Source organism: Canis lupus, chromosome 22, assembly GCF_003254725.2.
Source record: "Canis lupus dingo isolate Sandy chromosome 22, ASM325472v2, whole genome shotgun sequence".
Classification (NCBI taxonomy): Eukaryota; Metazoa; Chordata; class Mammalia; order Carnivora; family Canidae; genus Canis; species Canis lupus.
Window position 1 is genome coordinate 48,024,566 of NC_064264.1, and position 11,589 is coordinate 48,036,154.

Here is an 11,589-nt window from a genome sequence, read left to right on the forward strand (position 1 = left end):
GTTCTAAAAATAAATTTAACAAAATAGTGAACGAAATAAAATGGACCTAATTTTTCATACATGCCTTTTCATGTTTTATTTTTTTTGAAAGTTAAAATATTCACTTTGAAAATGATTTTAACATTGCCATCTGGTTAAAAAAAAAAAAGAAAGAAAGAAAGAAAGAAAAGCCCTAGACTTTGGACAATAGAAAGATATATTTGTGGAGCTAAGGACATGAACTTGAGTATTTTAAAGGAAAACAAATACATATATAGGCCAAAGTTGATAGTTTATACTTCTGCCTACTAAGTTTTCAAAGTAATAACTTTTAAAATACCCACATGCTTTCCAGTAAACTAATTTGTTTTTCCCACTATTATTATTTATTTCTATTTTCAGAATTTTGAAAGCAGATGGACACTGTTGCATTGGCAACCTTAAGAGAAAACAGAATTTTCAATTATAAATTCTAACGTTGAGGAGTAAAACCCTATCCAGCTCCAACAAGGAAATTGAAGGTCTAAGACAGGAGTTTTTCAGAAGAGGAACTGCCAGCATTTGTTAGAATAGATTTAGAAGGGAACTTGCTTCAAGTCTGGAATTGATCAAGAGCTCTTTGTGTTTCCAGAGTAGACCAACAACACTGAGAAAGGAGCAGAGCTACTCCAAAAGATATTTGGGTGTTTTTATATTTTTATGAGCAAGAAGGGCAAAGCACTGAGCTACTTTCTGTGGGGCCCTGTGTTCTATTGTGGATATGGTGGCTAACACTTTACAAACCACATTGTCATTCCTTCAATTTATTCAATGAGTGTTAATTGAGTTGGACAGACAGGAGATGCACCAAGCCCTGTGCTAGGACCTAGAGATGTGAGAAAGAATAATACATAACTCCTGACTATAAGGAGTTTGGAGTTTTAGGAAAGAAATTTGGACATGTGTTTTGAGGGACTTATGATTATTATTTTGAGGGACTTATGATATAAATATGTAAGATAATCTTAAGAGTCCAAAAAGGAGAATGGTTGATTCTCTTGAAAGAGTTTAGGAAAGCTTACACAGGGGTGATAATTTTGCTGAGATTTCAAGATTGGTATGTTTTATTGATCTAGAGCAGGAGTATCATCCCAGACCAAAGGCACGCTAGTAGGATGGTCACTGAAGCATGATATGGCCATCGCTGAATTGAGCTGAGGGGTACAGGAGTGGGTTTTCAGGGGCTGAGAGATAGGGGCAAGGTTGCAGAGGTAGGCAAGAACCTCATTGTATAGGGCTTTGTGGGGCATGTGACGGAATATGGATCTTATCCTATACCAAAAGAAAATCAATTCAGGGAGGCTAAGCCAAGGAGTTAAATGCTCGTACATGTACTGGTACATATGGAATTGAACCCAAGTTGAAAGCAAGTAGTGAAAGCGTTAAGGAGGCTACGAGAGAAATTCAGTTGGCCGGTAAAGAGGGCATGAGAGAAGGCACTGAAAATAGGGATATAGGGTTTGGGCAGGGCATAGGACTTGTCAGTATTTAATGGCCACACATTTACTGTGATGGAGATATAAGAGGGGTGTGGGTTCAGATGTATTAAACTATTCAGATAATAGGGCAGTGCCATGTTTGTTTGTTTGTTTTTTAAATTTTTATTTATTCATTCATGAGAGACACAGAGAGAGAGGCAGAGACACAGCAGAGGGAGAAGCAGGCTCCATGCAGGGAGCCCGATGTGGGACTCCATCCTGAGACTCCAGGATCACGCCCTGAGCCAAGGGCAGACGCTCAACCGCTGAGCCATCCAGGCGACCCCGGGCAGTGCTATGTCTTGTGTGCCATTTGACATTCATTACCTAAGACAATGACTGGAATATAGTAGTTTTCAATAAACATTTAATAAATAGGTGATGGGTAAACAAAGGAAAGAAACCACATCTGAGGGACATCCAGTAAGCCATTGACCATTCAGGCTAAACACAGAGGTTTGGGAAATTGAGCAAGTAGGTGAGAAGCACACCAAGAATAAAACTCCAGGGAAATACCAGAATATAAGGTGGAGCAGAGAAAAGAGAGAGCAGAGGAGCCTGAAAATTAACAGGTTGAAAAATGAGAAAAAAATTCTATATCTTTAAGTCCCTCTGTGAATATATATTGTGCCTGGAGTGTTGGTGGATTCCTATTTTCTGCTTCTTATCTGTCTTGGAAGATGTATCTAGTGACAGAGCACAGGATTTGAGGCCCCAGAGAACTAGATACAAATCTTATTACCTCCCCTTTCTAGCTGAGACTCTGAAAAATAACCTCTGAATATCTATTGCCTCATCAATAAGATAAAAGTAATAATAATGCCTACCTTATAGAGTTCTATTGAAGAATAAAGCTAATACCATACGTCAATGTATATAACTCATACTGAGTATTCGATAATATTGGACACTTCACCCTCTCACAATACAATATATACAGTATCACCTTAGAGTTCCTAGATTTGAAAGTCACACCTTCAACTTTTTGTAAGCATTCCAGAATTCCTGAGACCTGCTGTGGAAGCCTGTCTTTGGATTTGGATGTAGATATTAGGAAGTGAACGTGTGCGAACCAGTCTCCCAGGCTTCAAATATTAAACATTCTTAGTGTTTTCTGCTCCTCCAGACATCTTTGTTAACACTTGTCCAATACTATAACAGCATTTTAAAATTGAGTATTTGCATATATTTAGGGCTCTATAAAAGCCTACTATATAACAAAGAGGAAATAATTTTATAAATAGACCCTCTATGCTAAGTAACACATTGCAAAATAGACATAGGTAATGCGCACTAAAATTGCTGGGAGGACAGAATAGTCTATCCTTATTTAGATTTATTACTATTTAATAATTTATGAATGACTGTTTAAACTTGTATCCCACTTCTTTCATGGGTTCAATTTCCTTCTTGCTGAAGCAAATTTTTTTGTAGTTCATTCAACAGATCTTAAGAGTGGCAAAATTTCTCTGTCTTTGCTTGTCTCAAAATGTCTTTATTTTGTTCTCAGCTTGAATGACAGACTAACTGGATATTGAGTTCCCATTTGATATTCACTTTCTGTCAGGCTTGAAGATGCTATTCTATTGTCGCTGTCATTGATTGTTACTGACGAGATCTTTGCCAGTCTAATTGTTGTTCTTTTGTAAGCTCCTTTTTTCTTAGGTGGCTTTTAAGGCTTTCTTTTTCTCTTTGATATTCTGAAATTCCATTATGATGTGTCTAGTGTTTATTTATTCTTTATTGCTATTTCACTTGCACAGAACTTAGATGTTTATAGTTACAGGTTGGGTTCTCTGAAAATAGAAAATGGGATGGAGTATGCAAAGCACCATGCTTATTGGGGTGCCAACACCTGACCTTTATTTTGGAGGGTACCATCATCCTCATTGCCATAGTCAAACCAAGTTGTACTATACCCTCTCTTACTTTCAGCTCTGGTCTGCAGATAGCCACCATGGGATGTTCAGCGATGTTCATACTCTTCTTATTAGCACATCCCATGTAACTTTGGTAAATGGTGTGTCATCTAGGTTTTTTGTAGAACATAACTATCTGGTCATCCATCTAACCATAATAGAATACCTAGTCTTGATTATCCACCTCCTTAAGCCTTTTAATCCTTTCTTCCTTGACAATTCTATCTTGGCACTGCCTACTTTGACAATTCTGGCATTTCAACTTCACTTGGGATGGGCTATAACTTTTTCCATGCTTCTAGGAGCCATCCTAGCAATTTTGAGCCATTTCTTGAGGTCCTTGCCAGTGTTGATCTCATCTATTCTTTATCTCAGGAGAGCACCTCCAAGTAAATAAAGTTACCTACCCAGTTTTATATTTTGGTCCTTTTAATCCAGTACCCTCCGAATCCAATCCCCCACATGCTCTCTGGTTCCTGCCAGCATATGCTGAGTAGGTCTTGCCACACCTTTGGGGTATGGTCTGGTTACTCCTTTATCAAGCCCAGCACATCAACAGATAGTCTAAGCTGTTCCTTAACACCATTAATTGGCCTAGTGTCCAAGAGGAGATATGGAGGGTAGTCCTGGGAAAAGAAGGAGGACATGTCACCTTGGGAGAAAGAATCCTCAACACTAATTCCTGAGCACAGGGGAGGTGGATATGGAGAGTGAGGATGCTTACTTTTATGGGGAAGATTAGCAACATCTGCAGGCTCAGAAGGTTGGAGAAGACTTGAGAGGTCAAAATCTTCAAAGGTATCTTCCTAGATGTTCCCATGTTCTGTGCCCAAGTCCCAGGTTTTTCTCAACTTAGTGTAACTGACCTGCCCCAGTTGGACATTTGACTGCCTTTGAAGTATAGCCATCATATTCTTAAGGTCTAGGTTTGGTCTTAGTTGTTTTTTTTTTTTTTTTACCCTGCAGCTAGAGGAGATGAGAGCTTCTTTGTAAGGAACCAAAAGAAAATCCCCTGGTTTTCCTACCTGGTTTTCTGGTGCCTCTATCTCACCCTTAGCTGCTCTTCATATTTCTGTAAAGCATCAGTGCTACTTAGCAAAAAAGTGCTCACTTCAAATAACTACCATTTTGTCTTTAATCTCAAGTGCTTGAGACATCCCACCCATTAGAGCATTCCTTCCCATTGATATGCCCTCTCACTTTACAATCAGTGAGAGATTTAATGATAAGCCACCTTGTGCTAGGGGCTATAGAAACCAAAAATAGGAGAGAAAGTTCCAATCCTTGCTATAGTACATCTGAGACACTCTGCTGACAATCCATTAGTAAGCACTAACTATTGACATGTGGGCTTTTCCAAGAAGCTAGAATTGAAATTATTTTTTTACCCTTAAATTCATTTATGATGAGCAGAAAAATTTTGGCTTCCTGAGGTTTTATATAAAGAGTTCAAGATGGTTTTGTAATCATTTATACATGCCATAACCTCTGCCAACAGTAATCCCGTGTGCCTTCAAAATGAGGGAATTGGCACATGTTGTATTATAATTTGCACTGTGTATTGCAAATTGCTAAGTAAGCACTTATTAAGATACTTAGAAAAATAAAAAGAAAAATATCCTTTTAAATGGGCAACATATAGGTCTCTTGACCTTAAACAACTTTAAAAAAAAGTCCTAAATCATTTAATATTGGCAAAGGGTGTGATTATTTAGGTTCAATTACCTATGAGGTGAAGGTATGCTCTTCACCTAATGGCAGGACTTCCTAACAATGGCCCAGGCAATGCAGCTGTCTGCTTTAACAAACCGTACTGCACCATTCCGTGAAGGTAGAGAGAGCAGCTGCAAGGTGGTTTCAAGGACTTGAATAAAGAGCACACTTGTGCAGCCAGTAGAAGCTGAGCGTATGGCAAATGAGCCAGACCTCTCTCTAAGGGGAGATTTCAAGTAGGGTATTTTCAATTACCTACTGTCTGTTCAGCCTTTGCAAGGAATTTAATTGGAACAGACAGAGTATTTAAGGGGAATAACTAATGATATAACAGATTAGTAATGATCAATAGTCAGGGTATCACTGCATTAGTTGAACCATGGTACTTTCTGAGAATGGTATTTTCACTCCTGGGGGAGCAAAATTCTAATTATAATTCTCCAGCATTCAACACTCTGGAGCTTCTAAAGACGTTTGCATTCTTTTATAGAGAGAACAGAGTCTACAGGTTTATAATTGTATATTAGCAAATGTTGACAGCACTGGAAATCAATAGTCTGATTGCTCTACTCCTGTTGATTGATATTAACATAAATAGCCCTTGTACTAGATTAACTCTCCAATTTGTCTGAAAGCATATTTTCCTCCTTCCTGTAGTAATACAATCAAAACAATGGCCTAAGTGTGTTGTATCAACATGAGGAATGTACTATAAAGACACTTTCTTGGTCTCCTTACATAAGCGAATATCGATTATAATTATGAACATTCAACATAGAAAATCCTGTGTTGCCTACTTAGTAAATGTGAAAGCCCAACATCAATCCACCATTAGTTTGAAGAAGGATAGGTTATAGTAGCATCATATATAACTTGAGTTTCCTTCTAGGAAAGATGTATCAAAGAAAAATTTTCTCAGCCACTAAAATGTCACTGAGTTATAAATTATCACATTATACATAAATTAACCCATCTGCTCACACATATTGACATAGTTTTCAGGATTACTGTTTGAATATTTCTTAATGTATACATGTTGTGAGTAATGGATAAGGATAAAAATTATTTTTTTCTAATTTTTTCCCTGATGTTATTATTTTCTTTTTAATAAGCTATTCCATGCCAGTACACTGTTAAGCCACAATCCATAGGTTCATTTCATACCCAAACTTTTCAAACTTTCTAAACTTACCTCTATAAGGTCAGACTTTGAGTGGCTAAGTAAGAACGGAGTAAAAAGGAAAGAGATAAACGAAACATCAAGAAGGAAAAGGTGATAGAAAGAAAGGCAAACCATGGAATAGCCTTTGTAAGGCTAATATATGCAGGGAAAGAGAATGATAGGAAAATAGTAGAAAGGAAGAGAGACGAAAGCATAGGCAAGAAGCACTGAGCAAATTAAACTTTTCATTCTTGGCCCTGGGTTCCAAGCTCTCTAGCATTTCATCACTGTCCTTGGAAATGCTCATTGGTCAATCATCTGTTTTAGTTCTCCCCCTGGTCTTTATCCCTCAGACATCCCTACGAAGGTAGTAGTCATATAGCCCCAGGAGAAAAAGTGAGTTTTCATTCAAAACTCTGTCCACAGAAGGGAAGTTTGAGAAAAGCTTCTCAAACCCATTCACCTTACAGATAAGTAACGTTGGAACCAGAGAGATAAACCAACACCAATTCAAATGCTGTAAAATAAAAACTATGGAATCCAAGAATCTGCATATAGGAGCTGCCTCTGCCACCTACCAGCTGTGTGATCTTGATTGGGAAAGTCTCAGCCTCATTGAATGTTTATATCTTAGTTTGTAGAATGGCTCTGTGATTCCTACCTCAAAGGATAAAATGAAATATGTTATATAAAAATGCCTAGAATGGTATTCGAATGCAGTGGGGTATTCAACTAAGAGTCTGTGATTATGGTTATCTATGCCTCCTGGTCCTCTGTCCACTGCTCTTTCCACTCTATGACTTAATTTACAAATCATAAACTGAATGAGTGCTCAATTTATAAAAAGAGTTCACCACAGAATTACTTCAAGAGTTATGTTCCTCAATTATGTTTAATGGTCTATTTATAGTCTACGGAGCTCTTGACAGATATGTGAGAGATCATGAGGAAAGGAGAATGTCAAGTTGTTTGAGCCACCACCAATTCACTATTAACTATTAATCTGGAAGTCAAATAGCCCTGAAAGTGCTACAAAGACCTAGAGAAATATAATCCTCTACGATTTATCGGGAATTTATTTAGTATGCAATGAGGTACACGTATGCGTTAGTTTCAGAGGGTTATCATCACAGATGATGTGTTAGTTTTGGAGGATTACCTTCACAGATGACCACAGACTGGGAGGCTTAAAACAACAGAACTTTGTGGACTCACAGCTCTGGAGCCTACTCTGAAATCAAGGGCACACTCCCTTCAGAGGCTCTCGTGGAGAATCCTTCCTTGTCTCTTCCTATCTTCTGGTCCTTGCCAGCAATCCTTGCCTTGCCTTGGCTTGTAGCCACATCATTTGATCTCTTCTGTCTTCCCTCTGGTTGTGTCTATGTACAAGAATCTCCCTCTTCTTTCTTTAGAAACACCCCAGTCATCAGATTTAGGGCCCACTCTATTCCAGTATAAACTCGTCATAACTTGATTACTTGTATAAAGACCCTACTTCCCAATACGGTCACATTCACAGATCCTGAGGGTTGGAACTTGAGTATATCTTTTAGGAGGATACAAGTCAACACACTACAATGTATAAATTAAGAGTGGGCTTAGAATCAGGCCAATTTGATGTGGGCTGGTGGAATCCGACTTGACACCTCATAGTTACAATCAATCATAATGGAAAGATACATTAGAGGCATAGTAACATTAAAAATATTTTTAAGGCATTCACCTTATAAATACTTATTTTGCCCTCAAAACATTTACTGATCTAGCACATCTTCATTACCCTGGGAGATACAGCAAAGACTATGCACCTGGGGAAGTGTCCTGGGTCAATTATTTATTATAGACCTCATTAATTATGTCTACAGCTTATTAAGCCCTTGTAGGACTTCACACATTGTGGTAAGCATTTTACAAACATATTTAATTCTCACTTGAACCTCATGAGGAAGATAGTATTATACCCACTTTATAAACTAGGACTCAGAAACTTTTAGAGAAGTTAATTTGGTCTTGTCAAATACCAAACAGCTAGTAAGCTCTGGAGCAGAGATTTGAGCCCTGGTCCATCAGATTGCAGTGCCCATGCATTTAACCATAATTCTCTTTTCACTTTGAGCAAAAATTTTACTTAGCTCCCCTGAGATTTAATTTCCTCCTAAGCAATCTGTGATGGTTTGGCTCTCAATGTGCCTTCCTATAACACAGAGGCTGGAAAGGCTAAAATTACCTTCTAGCGGTTGCTCTTGCAGGCAGAGTTCCAAATGTTCAGCCCCATCATTTAGCTGTCCTCCTGCAGATCTAGAAGGCCAAAGTAAAGCAGAAGCCATTTTCTTGCCACGTGGGTTGTTTTTATGCTAGCGAGCAAGGTTGTGGGAAGTGAGGCTTAGGGCAGTAGCTCTCCAGCGCCCATTCTCCAGGTGTTTGAGGATTACGTGGAATCATTGGTGAAGACAGTGGATGCCCTCTGCCTTCTGGTAGCCAGTCACCAGCTCTTTGGGTGTAGAGAGCAGAAACAGAAGGCAACTTCCTGCTTTTACTTCTTGATCCTTGGATTGCTGCTATGGTAATATGGCCTTGAGCTCCAAAGCTCCAGGGGCAGCCTCCAAGCAAGTAGCTTCCTTGATGGTCACTTCTGCATTATTTCGGGGATTGTTTATATATATATATATATATATATATATATATATATATATATATATATATGAGAAGCTAGTCTTTTTTTTCTTTTAAGATTTTATTTATTTATTCATGAGAGACACACACAGAGAGAGGCAGAGACACAGGCAGAGAGAGAAGCAGGCTCCATGCAGGGAGGCCTGTCGTGGGACTCGATCCTGGGTCTCCAGGATCACACCCTGGCCCGAAGTCCACGATAAGCCACTGAGCCATCTGGGCTGCCCTGGGGGGGGGTTGTTCTTAAAGACCCATTTGCCTAACCCTTCTAATTCTACAAACACCTAATACCCTTAAATGATTTTCTCTTGAAACTTCCTAGAATGGATTCTATTTTGTGTTCTGAATCTTCCTTGATTAATGTATGAACCAAGATTAATAATAATTACTCATGGGGCTTTGTTTTTAGAGAACTGAATGGAAAAATGTATATTAAAATATATCACAGTGAATATTTGTGAATGTCCTGTGTACTTCCTTTCTGCTCTCGTTATAAAACAACAACAACAACAAAAGGCCATTGTCAGCCTGTGTGAAATAAACTCAGCATTTTCCAACAACACATATCACCATAAAAACCAACGCCAAGAGGGCATGAACTTGAGAGGCAGGATATTTCTGCCAATGTTTTCCATTTTTTTGGTTTTCTTTCGGTCTATGTTCTTCACTCACTTAACATTTATAGAGGGCTCATTATATGCCGAACATTATGTTACACTTATTTATATAGTAAGATAGTTTTCTTGCCAAAAAGAAGGCATTCCCTATGAGATTCAATTCCCACTGGGCATGAACCTCAGGCTCATGGATGAACTCCTGACAACCCAGAAATATTTTGAGACCATGACATGATGGCTGTTTTGCGACCTGATCTCAGCAAATATCTTCTCTGAGAAGCCAGTTCTGCTGGAAAATGTTGTTCACTCAGGTCTTCACTGTGATGAGAACAAATAGCCAAAATACTACAATAATGCCATTTAGGAAGGACGGTGTATTTGTCCAGGTTGAAAAAAGGGTTTTAGCTCAGAGCTCAGCCCACTGGCCCACTCTGCAGGCTTGGTACCAGCTCCAACCATCTGCCCTGAGAGGCCTGTCACATCGTGGAAGCAGGGATGGGAAAGAAATACTTTCCCAAATTAAAAACTGCCTAGACCACTAAGGACAGCAAATATTTCCAGGTTCATCAAAGATGTAGGCATCTGATACCTCCACAAAGAGGAGGTGCCTTTTGAAATTATGTCTGAAGCAGGAAGCTACTGGAGCATCCCTTTCTGGCTATGACTAGCTGGATCTCAGGGATCAAACTCAGAGTCTAAAAAGCATAGCCTTGGCTTTTCCCTAGTGAAGTCTAAGACAATTGGAGAATCTATAGACTGGTTCTCCCTTCTCGGAGTGCCTCTATACATGCCATTCACATCACATGGATTCACTATTTCAAAAAGATGCCAAGTTTTTCAGGCAACAGGTTTTTCTGATGACTGATACCTAATGACTAATGGGAACAGAAAAGCTTCAAAAACCTCAAACACAACTTGCCCCTCACCCCCTCCATACACACATGTGATTTTGCAAAAACGTGATTCATTGAATGTTGGATTGTGTTTATTTACTGCACAAAGGCTGCTCCCTGCTTCCTTGTGTGATGGGCATAATTACCAACATTCTCCAAATCTACACATGCCACTTTCCTTCCCCTTGCTGCAACCCTGGGAAACTGCGAGAGAAATGACAGGCATAGAAGTGGATTTCACCCATGCCCACATGCTGCTTTCATATCCTCTCTGGCTGCCATATAAACCATGGAGTTGTACGTTCTGACCTTCCCCATCCTCTGCTGCAAGGTTCGCAATCTATCAAATATTGTAGCAGATACTGATAGAGAGGGAGACTGAAACAAAAGTAAGTTTTTAAGGAAAAGCTAGTGTCGTTACTTGAATTAAGAATGAAGATCAGGGGATCCCTGGGTGGCGCAGCGGTTTAGCGCCTGCCTTTGGCCCAGGGCGCGATCCTGGAGACCCGGGATCAAATCCCACATTAGGCTCCTGGTGCATGGAGCCTGCTTCTCCCTCTGCCTGTGTCTCTGCCTCTCTCTCTCTCTCTCTCTCTCTGACTATCATAAATAAATAAAAATAAAAATTAAAAAAAAAAAGAATTTGAAGATCAGGCTACCCGCCAAGGAATGAGCCAGCGAGGATGCTTAGGCAGCCAGGATCCTGGGAGATGTGGGACCCCTCTGACCTCTGATTTTGGCCCAAAGATTCTCTAAAGTCATGATAAACCCTCCTTAAACTGCAGGGTGTGTCTGATGCTTCCACACAATCTTCCTTCCCTCTTTTTTTCACTGGGGTCCAATTTACATGGCAGGCCAATGCTCTCCAGCCTTTCCCAACATTCTTTCCATTTTCTCTCACACTGGATGTCCCCTAGTGAAATCCTCGAATGTCTGATCCTATCTGGGCGTCTTCTTCCTCTTGAAACGAGACCAACACTCAGAATTCGGTATTAGGGTTGATATCGCCCAGAACCATCTACCCTACTGACAAAAAAAGAATTACACTGTACTCAGACTTAAATCCAAAACATGAGAGACCAGTTTCTTCAGCCATTAAACCTGTTCACCTTACAA

The 11,589-nt window shown here is 39.5% G+C and overlaps 1 long non-coding RNA gene across 1 annotated transcript in view; it reads right to left on the minus strand.

The window, feature by feature from the left end:
* LOC118351900 (uncharacterized) overlaps positions 1-8,830 on the minus strand; it is a 56,773-nt gene extending 47,943 nt beyond the window's left edge. The window contains exon 1 of the long non-coding RNA XR_004808100.2: positions 8,518-8,830. This is a non-coding gene — a long non-coding RNA (uncharacterized LOC118351900). The remainder of the gene's footprint in view (positions 1-8,517) is intronic.
* Between the last annotated feature and the right edge of the window lie 2,759 nt (positions 8,831-11,589).